The following is a 15,162-nucleotide window of genomic DNA, read 5'->3' as shown; positions in this document are numbered from 1 at the left end:
ATGATGTTATGCTCAATAAAAATAGTGTGCTGTTAGACAAACACAAGACTATAATTCGAACACTCTGGAAATGGAGACTGAAGGAGCAAGAGCTTAAGGTAAGTCTTAGGTCAGCAGTGCCTGGACTAAAGAAAATTGTGACTCACTCAGAAAAAAAATGATTTCTAATGTTTTATGTAAAGAGGCTCTGTAGCTTGAATCTTTTCTTTTATTTTGCCTAAAGATAATCACTAGTGTTACTTCATATGTAAACCATATTGCTTTTCATAAAATTAAGTGTGCATTTTAATTAAAAGCAAAGCAGATGCATAGGAAGTCATTTTACAGTACCCTCCCTCCTACAGGGAGGTATTTCTTTACTTCTTAGTAATTTTGTGAGAGAGAGAGAGAGAGAGAGAGAGAGAGAGAGAGAGAGAGAGAGAGAGAGAATTCTAGGTGACCATGTAGCATCAGCCTTCCATCTGAATCACAGCTGTTCAACGAAACCTTCAGCTTTCAACCTTCTGGTGTAGGTATTTCTGCTTCCCAAAATGAACCCACTCCTATCACATTTCCTCTAAGGATTTGATCCCCATTCATCATCAATATGAGTTTGATTTCTTTTGCCTTGGAAGCCATCATTGATTATAGTAGATCTCGGAGCATCAGTCACCATATGCAGTTGCAGAATTCTGTTTAACCTATGTTTATAATGAGTTTCTGAAAACAGTATTGTTCCCCCGCCAGTCTGTATAAGTAGCACAATTACTGCTATAAGCCTCAACGATAAAATTATCCTCTCCATCTTAGCTTGGATGTTTCGCCCCATAAAGAGAACATCCCAATGATAATAGTGGAACTAAGAACATGTTTCAACTTCCTGCCTAAACGTAAGCAATTAAAAAAGCAATCTATAGACTGCATTCTGCGCACATCCAGACGCCAGAGGAAAACACCAAACGCCATCTGGAACCCTGGTGCACGGAGGCTCCCGGAAAGAGCGGCGCAGATCTTCCCGGTTGCTGCCGCCGCGGAGAGGACTTAGGCAGTACCCCACGAGCAAACTTGAGCCTCGGAACCACAGGTAAGACCAACTTTTCCCCTGCAAGAAACCTGCCTGGTGAACTCAGGACACACAGAGGCAAAATTCCTCTAGGAACAGGCACTTCCTGTGTTTACCGGAAGTCCCACACCCGCGGATCCCGGCCCGCAGCAGCTCTCTGCTCCCAAACCCCGTGGGAGAGAGACCTCACCGCCTGGTCAGGTGGGCACTCCTGAGGCTGCAGAGTGGAGGAGACCACCAACACTGCCCACACCTGCCCACATCCCTGGCCCAAGAGGAAACTGTATAAGGCCTCTGGGTTCCCGTAGGGGAGGGCCCAGGAGCAGAAGGACCCCTGCGCCTGAGACACCACCAGAACCTGAAGGAAACAGACCAGATAAACAGTTCTCTGCACCCAAATCCCGTGGGAGGGAGAGCTAAACCTTCAGAGAGGCAGGCACGGCCGGAAAACCAGAAGAGACTGCACTCTGCACACATCTCTGACACCAGAGGAAAACACCAAACGCCATCTGGAACCCTAGTGCACTGAAGCTCCCGGAAAGGGCGGCGCACATCTTCCTGGTTGCTGCCGCCTCAGAGAGCTCGTGGGCAGCACTCCGCGAGCAAACTTGAGCCTCGGGACCACAGGTGGGACCAACTTTTCTACGGCAAGTGACCTGCCTGGTGAACTCAAGACACAGGCCCACAAGAACAGCTGAAGACCTGTAGAGAGGAAAAACTACACGTCTGAAAGCAGAACACTCTGTACCCATAACTGGCTGAAAGAAAACAGGAAAACAGGTCTACAGCACTCCTGACACACAGGCTTATAGGACAGTCTAGCCACTGTCAGAAATAGCAGAACAAAGTAACACTAGAGATAATCTGATGGCGAGAGGCAAGCACAGGAACCCAAGCAACAGAAACCAAGACTACATGGCACCATCGGAGCCCAATTCTCCCATCAAAACAAACATGGAATATCCAAACACACCAGAAAAGCAAGATCTAGTTTCAAAATCATATTTGATCATGATGCTGGAGAACTTCAAGAAAGACGTGAAGAATTCCCTTAGAGAACAAGTAGAAGCCTACAGAGAGGAATCGCTAAAATGCCTGAAAGAATTCCAGGAAAACATAAATAAACAAGTAGAAAACCATAGAGAGGAGACACAAAAATCCCTGAAAAAATTCCAGGAAAACACAATCAAACAGTTGAAGGAATTAAAAATGGAAATAGAAGCAATCAAGAAAGAACACATGAAAACAACCCTGGATATAGAAAATCAAAAGAAGAGACAAGGAGCTGTAGATACAAGCTTCACCAAGAGAATACAAGAGATGGAAGAGAGAATCTCGGGAGCAGAAGATTCCATAGAAATCATTGACTCAATTGTCAAAGATAATGTAAAGCAGAAAAGGCTACTGGTCCAAAACATACAGGAAATCCAGGACTCAATGAGAAGATCAAACCTAAGGATAATAGGTATAGAAGAGAGTGAAGACTCCCAGCTCAAAGGACCAGTAAATATCTTCAACAAAATCATAGAAGAAAACTTCCCTAACTTAAAAAAAGAGATACCCATAGGCATACAAGAAGCCTACAGAACTCCAAATAGACTGGACCAGAAAAGAAACACCTCCCGTCACATAATTGTCAAAACACCAAACGCACAAAATAAAGAAAGAATATTAAAAGCAGTAAGGGAAAAAGGTCAAGTAACATATAAAGGCAGACCTATCAGAATCACACCAGACTTCTCGCCAGAAACTATGAAGGCCAGAAGATCCTGGACTGATGTCATACAGACCCTAAGAGAAAACAAATGCCAGCCCAGGTTACTGTATCCTGCAAAACTCTCAATTAACATTGATGGAGAAACCAAGATATTCCATGACAAAACCAAATTTACACAATATCTTTCTACAAATCCAGCACGACAAAGGATAATAAATGGTAAAGCCCAACATAAGGAGGCAAGCTATACCCTAGAAGAAGCAAGAAACTAATCGTCTTGGCAACAAAACAAAGAGAATGAAAGCACACAAACATAACCTCACATCCAAATATGAATATAACAGGAAGCAATAATCACTATTCCTTAATATCTCTCAACATCAATGGCCTCAACTCCCCAATAAAAAGAAATAGATTAACAAACTGGATATGCAACGAGGACCCTGCATTCTGCTGCCTACAGGAAACACACCTCAGAGACAAAGACAGACACTACCTCAGAGTGAAAGGCTGGAAAACAACTTTCCAAGCAAATGGTCAGAAGAAGCAAGCTGGAGTAGCCATTCTAATATCAAATAAAATCAATTTTCAACTCAAAGTCATCAAAAAAGATAAGGAAGGACACTTCATATTCATCAAAGGAAAAATCCACCAAAATGAACTCTCAATCCTAAATATCTATGCCCCAAATACAAGGGCACCTACATACATAAAAGAAACCTTACTAAAGCTCAAAACACACATTGCACCTCACACAATAATAGTGGGAGATTTCAACACCCCACTCTCATCAATGGACAGATCATGGAAACAGAAATTAAACAGTGATGTCAACAGACTAAGAGAAGTCATGAGCCAAATGGACTTAACAGATATTTATAGAAGATTCTGACCTAAAGCAAAAGGATATACCTTCTTCTCAGCTCCTCATGGTACTTTCTCCAAAATTGACCATATAATTGGTCAAAAAATGGGCCTCAACAGGTACAGAAAGATAGAAATAATCCCATGCGTGCTATCGGACCACCACGGCCTAAAACTGGTGTTCAATAACAATAAGGGAAGAATGCCCACATATACGTGGAAATTGAACAATGCTCTACTCAATGATAACCTGGTCAAGGAAGAAATAAAGAAAGAAATTAAAAACTTTTTAGAATTTAATGAAAATGAAGATACAACATACTCAAACTTATGGGACACAATGAAAGCTGTGCTAAGAGGAAAACTCATAGCGCTGAGTGCCTGCAGAAAGAAACAGGAAAGAGCATATGTCAGCAGCTTGACAGCACACCTAAAAGCTCTAGAACAGAAAGAAGCAAATACACCCAGGAGGAGCAGAAGGCAGGAAATAATCAAACTCAGAGCTGAAATCAACCAAGTAGAAACAAAAAGGACCATAGAAAGAATCAACAGAACCAAAAGTTGGTTCTTTGAGAAAATCAACAAGATAGATAAACCCTTAGCCAGACTAACGAGAGGACACAGAGAGTGCGTCCAAATTAACAAAATCAGAAATGAAAAGGGAGACATAACTACAGATTCAGAGGAAATTCAAAAAATCATTAGATCTTACTATAAAAACCTATATTCAACAAAATTTGAAAATCTACAGGAAATGGACAATTTCCTAGACAGATACCAGGTATCGAAGTTAAATCAGGAACAGATAAACCAGTTAAACAACCCCATAACTCCTAAGGAAATAGAAGCAGTCATTAAAGGTCTCCCAACCAAAAAGAGCCCAGGTCCAGACGGGTTTAGTGCAGAATTCTATCAAACCTTCATAGAAGACCTCATACCAATACTATCCAAACTATTCCACAAAATTGAAACAGATGGAGCACTACCGAATTCCTTCTACAAAGCCACAATTACTCTTATACCTAAACCACACAAAGACACAACAAAGAAAGAGAACTTCAGACCAATTTCCCTTATAAATATCGACGCAAAAATACTCAATAAAATTCCGGCAAACCGAATCGAAGAGCACATCAAAACAATCATCCACCATGATCAAGTAGGCTTCATCCCAGGCATGCAGGGATGGTTTAATATACGGAAAACCATCAACGTGATCCATTATATAAACAAACTGAAAGAACAGAACCACATGATCATTTCATTAGATGCTGAGAAAGCATTTGACAAAATTCAACACCCCTTCATGATAAAAGTCCTGGAAAGAATAGGAATTCAAGGCCCATACCTAAACATAGTAAAAGCCATATACAGCAAACCAGTTGCTAACATTAAACTAACTGGAGAGAAACTTGAAACAATCCCACTAAAATCAGGGACTAGACAAGGCTGCCCACTCTCTCCCTACTTATTCAATATAGTTCTTGGAGTTCTAGCCAGAGCAATCAGACAACAAAAGGAGATCAAGGGGATAAAGATCGGAAAAGAAGAAGTCAAAATATCACTATTTGCAGATGATATGATAGTATATTTACGTTGATCCCAAAAGTTCCACCAGAGAACTACTAAAGCTGATAAACAACTTCAGCAAGTGGCTGGGTATAAAATTAACTCAAATAAATCAGTTGCCTTCCTCTATGCAAAAGAGAAACAAGCCGAGAAAGAAATTAGGGAAACGACACCCTTCATAATAGACCCAAATAATATAAAGTACCTCGGTGTGACTTTAACCAAGCAACTAAAAGATCTGTACAATAAGAACTTCAAGGCACTGAGGAAAGAAATTGAAGAAGACCTCAGAAGATGGAAAGATCTCCCATGCTCATGGATTGGCAGGATTAATATAGTAAAAATGGCCATTTTACCAAAAGCAATCTACAGATTCAATGCAATCCCCATCAAAATACCAATCCAATTCTTCAAAGAGTTAGACAGAACAATTTGCAAATTCATCTGGAATAACAAAAAACCCAGGATAGCTAAAGCTATCCTCAACAATAAAAGGACTTCAGGGGGAATCACTATTCCTGCACTCAAGCAGTATTACAGAGCAATAGTGATAAAAACTGCATGGTATTGGTACACAGACAGACAGATAGACCAATGGAATAGAATTGAAGACCCAGAAATGAACCCACACACCTATGGTCACTTGATTTTTGACAAAGGAGCCAAAACCATCCAATGGAAAAAAGATAGCATTTTCAGCAAATGATGCTGGTTCAACTGGAGGGCAACATGTAGAAGAATGCAGATCGATCCATGCTTATCACCCTGTACAAAGCTTAAGTCCAAGTGGATCAAGGACCTCCACATCAAACCAGACACACTCAAACTAATAGAAGAAAAACTAGGGAAGCATCTGGAACACATGGGCACTGGAAAAAATTTCGTGAACAAAATACCAATGGCTTATGCTCTAAGATCAAGAATCGACAAATAGGATCTCATAAAACTGCAAAGCTTTTGTAAGGCAAAGGACACTTTGGTTAGGACAAATCGTCAACCAACAGATTGGGAAAAGATCTTTACCAATCATACAACAGATAGAGGCCTTATATCCAAAATATACAAAGAACTCAAGAAGTTAGACCACAGGGAAACAAATAACCCTATTAAAAAATGGGGTTAAGAGCTAAACAAAGAATTCACAGCTGAGGAATGCCGAATGGCTGAGAAACACCTAAAGAAATGTTCAACATCTTTAGTCATAAGGGAAATGCAAATCAAAACACCCCTGAGATTTCACCTCACACCAGTGAGAATGGCTAAGATCAAAAACTCAGGTGACAGCAGATGCTGGCGAGGATGTGGAGAAAGAGGAACACTCCTCCATTGTTGGTGGGATTGCAGACTGGTAAAACCATTCTGGAAATCAGTCTGGAGGTTCCTCAGAAAATTGGACATTGAACTGCCTGAGGATCCAGCTATACCTCTCTTGGGCATATACCCAAAAGATGCCTCAACATATAAAAGAGACACGTGCTCCACTATGTTCATCGCAGCCTTATTTATAATAGCCAGAAACTGGAAAGAACCCAGATGCCCTTCAACAGAGGAATGGATACAGAAAATGTGGTACATCTACACAATGGAATATTACTCAGCTATCAAAAACAACGAGTTTATGAAATTCGTAGGCAAATGGTTGGAACTGGAAAATATCATCCTGAGTGAGCTAACCCAAACACAGAAAGACATACATGGTATGCACTCATTGATAAGTGGCTATTAGCCCAAATGCTTGAATTACCCTAGATCCCTAGAACAAACGAAACTCAAGACGGATGATCAAAATGTGAATGTTTCACTCCTTCTTTAAATGAAGAAAAAGAATACCCTTGGCAGGGAAGGGAGAGGCAAAGATTAAAAAAGAGACTGAAGGAACACCCATTCAGAGCCTGCCCCACATGTGGCCCATACATATACAGCCACCCAATTAGACAAGATGGATGAAGCAAAGAAGTACAGACCGACAGGAGCCGGATGTAGATCGCTCCTGAGAGACACAGCCAGAATACACAAATACAGAGGCAAATGCCAGCAGCAAAGCACTGAACTGAGAATAGGACCCCCGTTGAAGGAATCAGAGAAAGAACTGGAAGAGCTTGAAGGGGCTGGAGACCCCATATGTACAACAATGCCAAGCAACCAGAGCTTCCAGGGACTAAGCCACTACCTAAAGACTATACATGGACTGACCCTGGACTCTGACCTCATAGGTAGCAATGAATATCCTAGTAAGAGCACCAGTGGAAGGGGAAGCCCTGGGTCCTGCTAAGACTGAACCCCCAGTGAACTAGACTGTGGGGGGAGGGCGGCAATTGGGGGAAGGTTGGGAGGGGAACACCCATAAGGAAGGGGAGGGGGGAGGGGGATGTTTGCCCAGAAACCGGGAAAGGGAATAACACTCGAAATGTATATAAGAAATACTCAAGTTAATAAAAAAAAAAAGACAAAGTGAGAGGAGGAGTAGGAGGAAGAAGTAGAGGAGGAAAAGGAAGAGGAAGAGGAAGAGGAGGAAGAGAATGAGAGTGTGGTATGTTTATAGAAGTGTAAGGCAACCCCCTTCCTCTCATGGAATTCTCATTAAAGAAAACCATTATCTCACTCAAAGAGGCCCCATATATGTATCCATAAACTAAAAAGTTAATCTCAGTACCTCACTGTAATTTATTTAGTTTTACTTTCTGAGGACACAGGTCAACTCTATAATGCATAATTCTGTTTCCTGGGTGACTCTTCTCTATTGAAAATGTCTCCCCCATTTTGCTCTTAGATGAGAGCTACATTAACCTTGATGATCACTAGATGTGATAGCTATATAGCTCTTGCCTTCCATGACTTGTCTTATCTTCAGGACCAGTGTCTCCTCCTTGACATCGTCAGGCTGAATGGAAATTCCAAACTTTCATGCCTCTACTTGGACCATGTTGTAAGGCTGATCTAAGATGATTGGAATCCCAACAATGGGAACCCCATGTTAGATAGCCTCCATTACACTGCGGATTCCTCCATGAGTAACAAAGAGACAAATGCTTAGACGAGCTGTTACAAAAGCAAAAAGGGTTTAACACTTTAGTTTGAAAAGTTTAGAAGGGTCAGTTAAATTAGCACTTCAGAGAAAAATAAGTAAAAACCAGTAGGAGTTCCATGTATATTTGAGTAAAGTCCACTGTGTATTGTAATTTCCATAGTTGGGGGGGTAAAGGGGGGTGTGATAGGAGGTTTCTGGAGGGGAAACTGAAACAGGGGATAACTTTTGAAATGTAAATTAAAAATCTAATAGAAGAAAAAACTTTAAATTTGAAAACAAACAAAAAATTTCCATAGTTTGAAGAATATGAATCAGGTAGTAATGTGGCAGACATGTTTGTCCTTCCAAAACCTAATACAGGCCCCATGTTTCTTTAAAAAAATTAAAATGACTGTTGACAATTGGATGATCGAGCTCTATCTTTTTTTTTTTGAAGGGCAGAACTGCTTTATTTCTTTGAGAAATAAAGAACTCTCATAATTTTTTATCCCCCTCCCCCCTCCCCTTCTTTATGGGTGTTCCCCTCCCAACCCTTCCCCCATTGCCGCCCTCCCCCCAACAGTCTAGTTCACTTGGCGTTCAGTCTTAGCAGGACCCAGGGCTTCCCCTTCCACTGGTGCTCTTACTAGGATATTCATTGCTACCTATGAGGTCAGAGTCCAGGGTCAGTCCATGCATAGTCTTTAGGTAGTGGCTTAGTCCCTGGAAGCTCTGGTTGCTTGGCATTGTTGTACATATGGGGTCTCCAGCCCCTTCAAGCTCTTCCAGTTCTTTCTCTGATTCCTTCAACCTGGGTCCTATTCTCACTTCAGTGCTTTGCTGCTGGCATTCGCCTCTGTATTTGTGTATTCTGGCTGGGTCTCTCAGGAGAGATCTACATCCAGCTCCGGTCGGTCTGCACTTCTTTGCTTCATCCATCTTGTCTAATTGGGTGGCTGTATATGTATGGGCCACATGTGGGGCAGGCTCTGAATGGGAGTTCCTTCAGTCTCTGTTTTAATCTTTGCCTATCTCTTCCCTGCCAAGGGTATTCTTGTTCCCCTTTTAGAGAAGGAGTGAAGCATTCACATTTTGATCATCCGTCTTGAGTTTCGTTTGTTCTAGGCATCTAGGGTAATTCAAGCATTTGGGCTAATAGCCACTTATCAGTGAGTGCATACCATGTATGTCTTTCTGTGTTTGGGTTAGCTCACTCAGGATGATATTTTCCAGTTCCAACCATTTGCCTACGAATTTCATAAAGCCGTTGTTTTTGATAGTTGAGTAATATTCCATTGTGTAGATGTACCACATTTTCTGTATCCATTCCTCTGTTGAAGGGCATCTGGGTTCTTTCCATTTTCTGGGTATTATAAATAAGGCTGTGATGAACATAGTGGAGCACGTGTCTTTTTTATATGTTGGGGCATCTTTTGGGTATATGCCCAAGAGAGGTATAGCTGGATCCTCAGGCAGTTCAATGTCCAATTTTCTGAGGAACCTCCAGACTGATTTCCAGAATGGTTGTACCAGTCTGCAATCCCACCAACAATAGAGGAGTGTGCCTCTTTCTCCGCATCCTCGCCAGCATCTGCTGTCACCTGAGCTTTTGATCTTAGCCATTCTCACTGGTGTGAGGTGAAATCTCAGGGGTTTTTTGATTTGCATTTCCCTTATGACTAAAGATGCTGAACATTTCTTTAGGTGTTTCTCAGCCATTCGGCATTCCTCAGCTGTGAATTCTTTGTTTAGCTCTGAACCCCATTTTTTAATAGGGTTATTTGTTTCCCTGCGGTCTAACTTCTTGAGTTCTTTGTATATTTTGGATATAAGGCCTCTATCTGTTGTAGGATTGGTAAAGATCTTTTCCCAATCTGTTGGTTGCCGTTTTGTCCTAACCACAGTGTCCTTTGCCTTACAGAAGCTTTGCAGTTTTATAAGATCCCATTTGTCGATTCTTGATCTTAGAGCATAAGCCATTGGTGTTTTGTTCAGGAAATTTTTTCCAGTGCCTATGTGTTCCAGATGCTTCCCTAGTTTTTCTTCTATTAGTTTGAGTGTGTCTGGTTTGATGTGGAGGTCCTTGATCCACTTGGACTTAAGCTTTGTACAGGGTGATAAGCATGGATCGATCTGCATTCTTCTACATGTTGCCCTCCAGTTGAACCAGCACCATTTGCTGAAAATGCTATCTTTTTTCCATTGGATGGTTTTGGCTCCTTTGTCAAAAATCAAGTGACCATAGGTGTGTGGGTTCATTTCTGGGTCTTCAATTCTATTCCATTGGTCTATCTGTCTGTCTCTGTACCAATACCATGCAGTTTTTATCACTATTGCTCTGTAATTCTGCTTGAGTTCAGGGATAGTGATTCCCCCTGAAGTCCTTTTATTGTTGACAATAATTTTAGCTATCCTGGGTTTTTTGTTATTCCAGATGAATTTGCAAATCGTTCTGTCTAACTCTTTGAAGAATTGGATTGGTATTTTGATGGGGATTGCATTGAATCTGTAGATCGCTTTTGGTAAAATGGCCATTTTTCTATATTAATCCTGCCAATCCATGAGCATGGGAGATCTTTCCATCTTCTGAGGTCTTCTTCAGTTTCTTTCTTCAGTGTCTTGAGGTTTTTATTGTACAAATCTTTTACGTGCTTTGTTAAAGTCACACCGAGGTACTTTATATTATTTGGGTCTATTATGAAGGGTGGCGTTTCCCTAATTTCTTTCTCGGCTTGTTTCTCTTTGGTGTAGAGGAAGGCTACTGATTTATTTGAGTTAATTTTATACCCAGCCACTTTGCTGAAGTTGTTTATCAGCTTTAGTAGTTCTCTGGTGGAACTTTTGGGATGACTTAAATAAACTATCATATCATGTGCAAATAGTGATGTTTTGACTTCTTGTTTTCCGATCTGTATCCCCTTGACCTCCTTTTGTTGTCTGATTGCTCTGGCTAGAACTTCAAGAACTATATTGAATAAGTAGGGAGAGAGTGGGCAGCCTTGTCTAGTCCCTGATTTTAGTGGGATTGCTTCAAGTTTCTCTCCATTTAGTTTAATGTTAGCAACTGGTTTGCTGTATATGGCTTTTACTATGTTTAGGTATGGGCCTTGAATTCCTATTCTTTCCAGGACTTTTATCATGAAGGGGTGTTGAATTTTGTCAAATGCTTTCTCAGCATCTAACGAAATGATCATGTGATTTTGTTCTTTCAGTTTGTTTATATAATGGATCATGTTGATGGTTTTCCGTATATTAAACCATCCCTGCATGTCTGGGATGAAGCCTACTTGATCATGGTGGATGATAGTTTTGATGTGCTCTTGAATTCGGTTTGCCAGAATTTTATTGAGTATTTTTGCGTCGATATTCATAAGGGAAATTGGTCTGAAGTTCTCTTTCTTTGTTGGGTCTTTGTGTGGTTCAGGTATAAGAGTAATTGTGGCTTCATAGAAGGAATTCGGGAGTGATCCATCTATTTCAATTTTGTGGAATAGTTTGGATAATATTGGTATGAGGTCTTCTATGAAGGTTTGATAGAATTCTGCACTAAACCCATCTGGACCTGGGCTCTTTTTGGTTGGTAGACCTTTAATGACTGCTTCTATTTCCTTAGGAGTTATGGGGTTGTTTAACTGGTTTATCTGTTCCTGATTTAACTTCGGTACCTGATATTTGTCTAGGAAATTATCCATTTCCTGTAGATTTTCAAGTTTTGTTGAATATAGGCTTTTATAGTAAGATCTGATGATTTTTTGAATTTCCTCTGAATCTGTTGTTATGTCTCCCTTTTCATTTCTGATTTTGTTAATTTGGACACACTCTCTGGGTCCTCTTCTTAGTCTGGCTAAGGGTTTATCTATCTTGTTGATTTTCTCAAAGAACCAACTTTTGGTTCTGTTGATTCTTTCTATGGTCCTTTTTGTTTCTACTTGGTTGATTTCAGCTCTGAGTTTGATTATTTCCTGCCTTCTACTCCTCCTGGGTGTATTTGCTTCTTTCTGTTCTAGAGCTTTTAGGTGTGCTGTCAAGCTGCTGACATATGCTCTTTCCTGTTTCTTTCTGCAGGCACTCAGTGCTATGAGTTTTCCTCTTAGCACAGCTTTCATTGTGTCCCATAAGTTTGGGTATGTTGTATCTTATTTTCATTAAATTCTAAAAACTTTTTAATTTCTTTATTTCTTCCTTGACTAGGATATCATTGAGTAGAGCATTGTTCAATTTCCACGTATATGTGGGCATTCTTCCCTCATTGTTATTGAACACCAGTTTTAGGCCGTGGTGGTCCGATAGCACGCATGGGATTATTTCTATCTTTCTGTACCTGTTGAGGCCCGTTTTTTGACCAATTATATGGTCAATTTTGGAGAAAGTACCATGAGGAGCTGAGAAGAAGGTATATCCTTTTGCTTTAGGATAGAATGTTCTAAAAATATCTGTTAAGTCCATTTGGCTCATGACTTCTCTTAGTCGGTCTATGTCTCTGTGTAATTTCTGTTTCCATGATCTGTCCATTGATGAGAGTGGGGTGTTGAAATCTCCCACTATTATTGTGTGAGGTGCAATGTGTGTTTTGAGCTTTAGTAAGGTTTCTTTTATGTATGTAGGTGCCCTTGTATTTGGGGCATAGATATTCAGGATTGAGAGTTCATCTTGGTGGATTTTTCCTTTGATGAATATGAAGTGTCCTTCCTTATCTTTTTTGATGACTTTGAGTTGAAAATTGATTTTATTTGATATTAGAATGGCTACTCCAGCTTGCTTCTTCTTACCATTTGCTTGGAAAGTTGTTTTCCAGCCTTTCACTCTGAGGTAGTGTCTGTCTTTGTCTCTGAGGTGTGTTTCCTGTAGGCAGCAGAATGCAGGGTCCTCGTTGCATATCCAGTTTGTTAATCTATGTCTTTTTATTGGGGAGTTGAGGCCATTGATGTTGAGAGATATTAAGGAATAGTGATTATTGCTTCCTGTTATATTCATATTTGGATGTGAGGTTATGTTTGTGTGCTTTTCTTCTCTTTGTTTTGTTGCCAAGACGATTAGTTTCTTGCTTCTTCTAGGGTATAGCTTGCCTCCTTATGTTGGGCTTTACCATTTATTATCCTTTGTAGTGCTGGATTTGTAGAAAGATATTGTGTAAATTTGGTTTTGTCATGGAATATCTTGGTTTCTCCATCTATGTTAATTGAGAGTTTTGCAGGATACAGTAACCTGGGCTGGCACTTGTGTTCTCTTAGGGTCTGTATGACATCTGTCCAGGATCTTCTGGCCTTCATAGTTTCTGGCGAAAAGTCTGGTGTGATTCTGATAGGTCTGCCTTTATATGTTACTTGACCTTTTTCCCTTACTGCTTTTAATATTCTTTCTTTATTTTGTGCATTTGGTGTTTTGACTATTATGTGACGGGAGGTGTTTCTTTTCTGGTCCAATCTATTTGGAGTTCTGTAGGCTTCTTGTATGTCTATGGGTATCACTTTTTTTAGGTTAGGGAAGTTTTCTTCTATGATTTTGTTGAAGATATTTACTGGTCCTTTGAGCTGGGAGTCTTCACTCTCTTCTATACCTATTATCCTTAGGTTTGATCTTCTCATTGCGTCCTGGATTTCCTGTATGTTTTGGACCAGTAGCTTTTTCTGCTTTACAATATCTTTGACAGTAGAGTCAATGATTTCTATGGAATCTTCTGCTCCCGAGATTCTCTCTTCCATCTCTTGTATTCTGTTGGTGAGGCTTCTATCTACAGCTCTTTGTCTCTTCTTTTGATTTTCTATATCCAGGGTTGTTTCCATGTGTTCTTTCTTGAATGCTTCTATTTCCATTTTTAATTCCTTCAACTGTTTGATTGTGTTTTCCTGGAATTCTTTCAGGCATTTTTGCGATTCCTCTCTGTAGGCTCCTACTTGTTCTCTAAGGGAGTTCTTCACATCTTTCTTGAAGTCCTCCAGCATCATGATCAAATATGATTTTGAAACTAGATCTTGCTTTTCTGGTGTGTTTGGATATTCCATGTTTATTTTGGTGGGAGAATTGGGCTCCGATGATGCCATGTAGTCTTGGTTTCTCTTGCTTGGGTTCCTGTGCTTGCCTCCCGCCATCAGATTATCTCTAGTGTTACTTTGTTCTGCTATTTCTGACAGTGGCTAGACTGTCCTATAAGCCTGTGTGTCAGGAGTGCTGTAGACCTGTTTTCCTGTTTTCTTTCAGCCAGTTATGGGGACAGAGTGTTCTGCTTTCGGGCGTGTAGTTTTTCCTCTCTACAGGTCTTCAGCTGTTCCTGTGGGCCTGTGTCTTGAGTTCACTAGGCAGGTCAATTGCAGGGGAAAAGTTGGTCCTACCTGAGGTTCCGAGGCTCAAGTGTGCTCGTGGGGTACTGCCTAAGTTCTCTCCGCGGCGGCAACAACCGAGAAGATCTGCGCCGCTCTTTCCGGGAGCCTCCATGCACTAGGGTTCCAGATGGCGTTTGGTGTTTTCCTCTGGCGTCAGAGATGTGCGCAGAGTGCAGTCTCTTCTGGTTTCCCAGGCGTGTCTGCCTCTCTGTAGGTTTAGCTCTCCCTCCCACGGGATTTGGGTGCAGAGAACTGTTTATCTGGTCTGTTTCCTTCAGGTTCCGGCGGTGTTTCAGGCGCAGGGGTCCTTCCGCTCCTGGGCCCTGCCCTACGGGAACCCAGAGGCCTTATACAGTTTCCTCTTGGGCCAGGGATGTGGGCAGGTGTGGGCAGTGTTGGTGGTCTCCTCCACTCTGCAGCCTCAGGAGTGCCCACCTGACCAGGCGGTGAGGTCTCTCTCCCACGGGGTTTGGGAGCAGAGAGCTGCTGCGGGCCGGGATCCGCAGGTGAGCTCTATCTTTATATGTGTCTCATAGGAAAAGCTCATCTTCTCTAGAAAATACTATGCAGTTTAAGGGTACAAAAATCTGTGGCCTTTGCTGATTTTGAACCATACTCCTATGGTCCCTTAATTATTAAATGT

General features: G+C 41.2%; 1 pseudogene; it reads right to left on the bottom strand.

Moving 5' to 3' along the window:
• Positions 1-7,939: 7,939 nt before the first annotated feature.
• Positions 7,940-15,162, bottom strand: part of Ugt3a2-ps2 (UDP glycosyltransferase 3 family, polypeptide A2, pseudogene 2) — a 12,158-nt pseudogene continuing 4,935 nt past the window's right edge.

Source organism: Rattus norvegicus, chromosome 2 (assembly GCF_036323735.1).
Source record: "Rattus norvegicus strain BN/NHsdMcwi chromosome 2, GRCr8, whole genome shotgun sequence".
Classification (NCBI taxonomy): Eukaryota; Metazoa; Chordata; class Mammalia; order Rodentia; family Muridae; genus Rattus; species Rattus norvegicus.
This window is presented reverse-complemented; position numbering and strand designations above follow the sequence as displayed.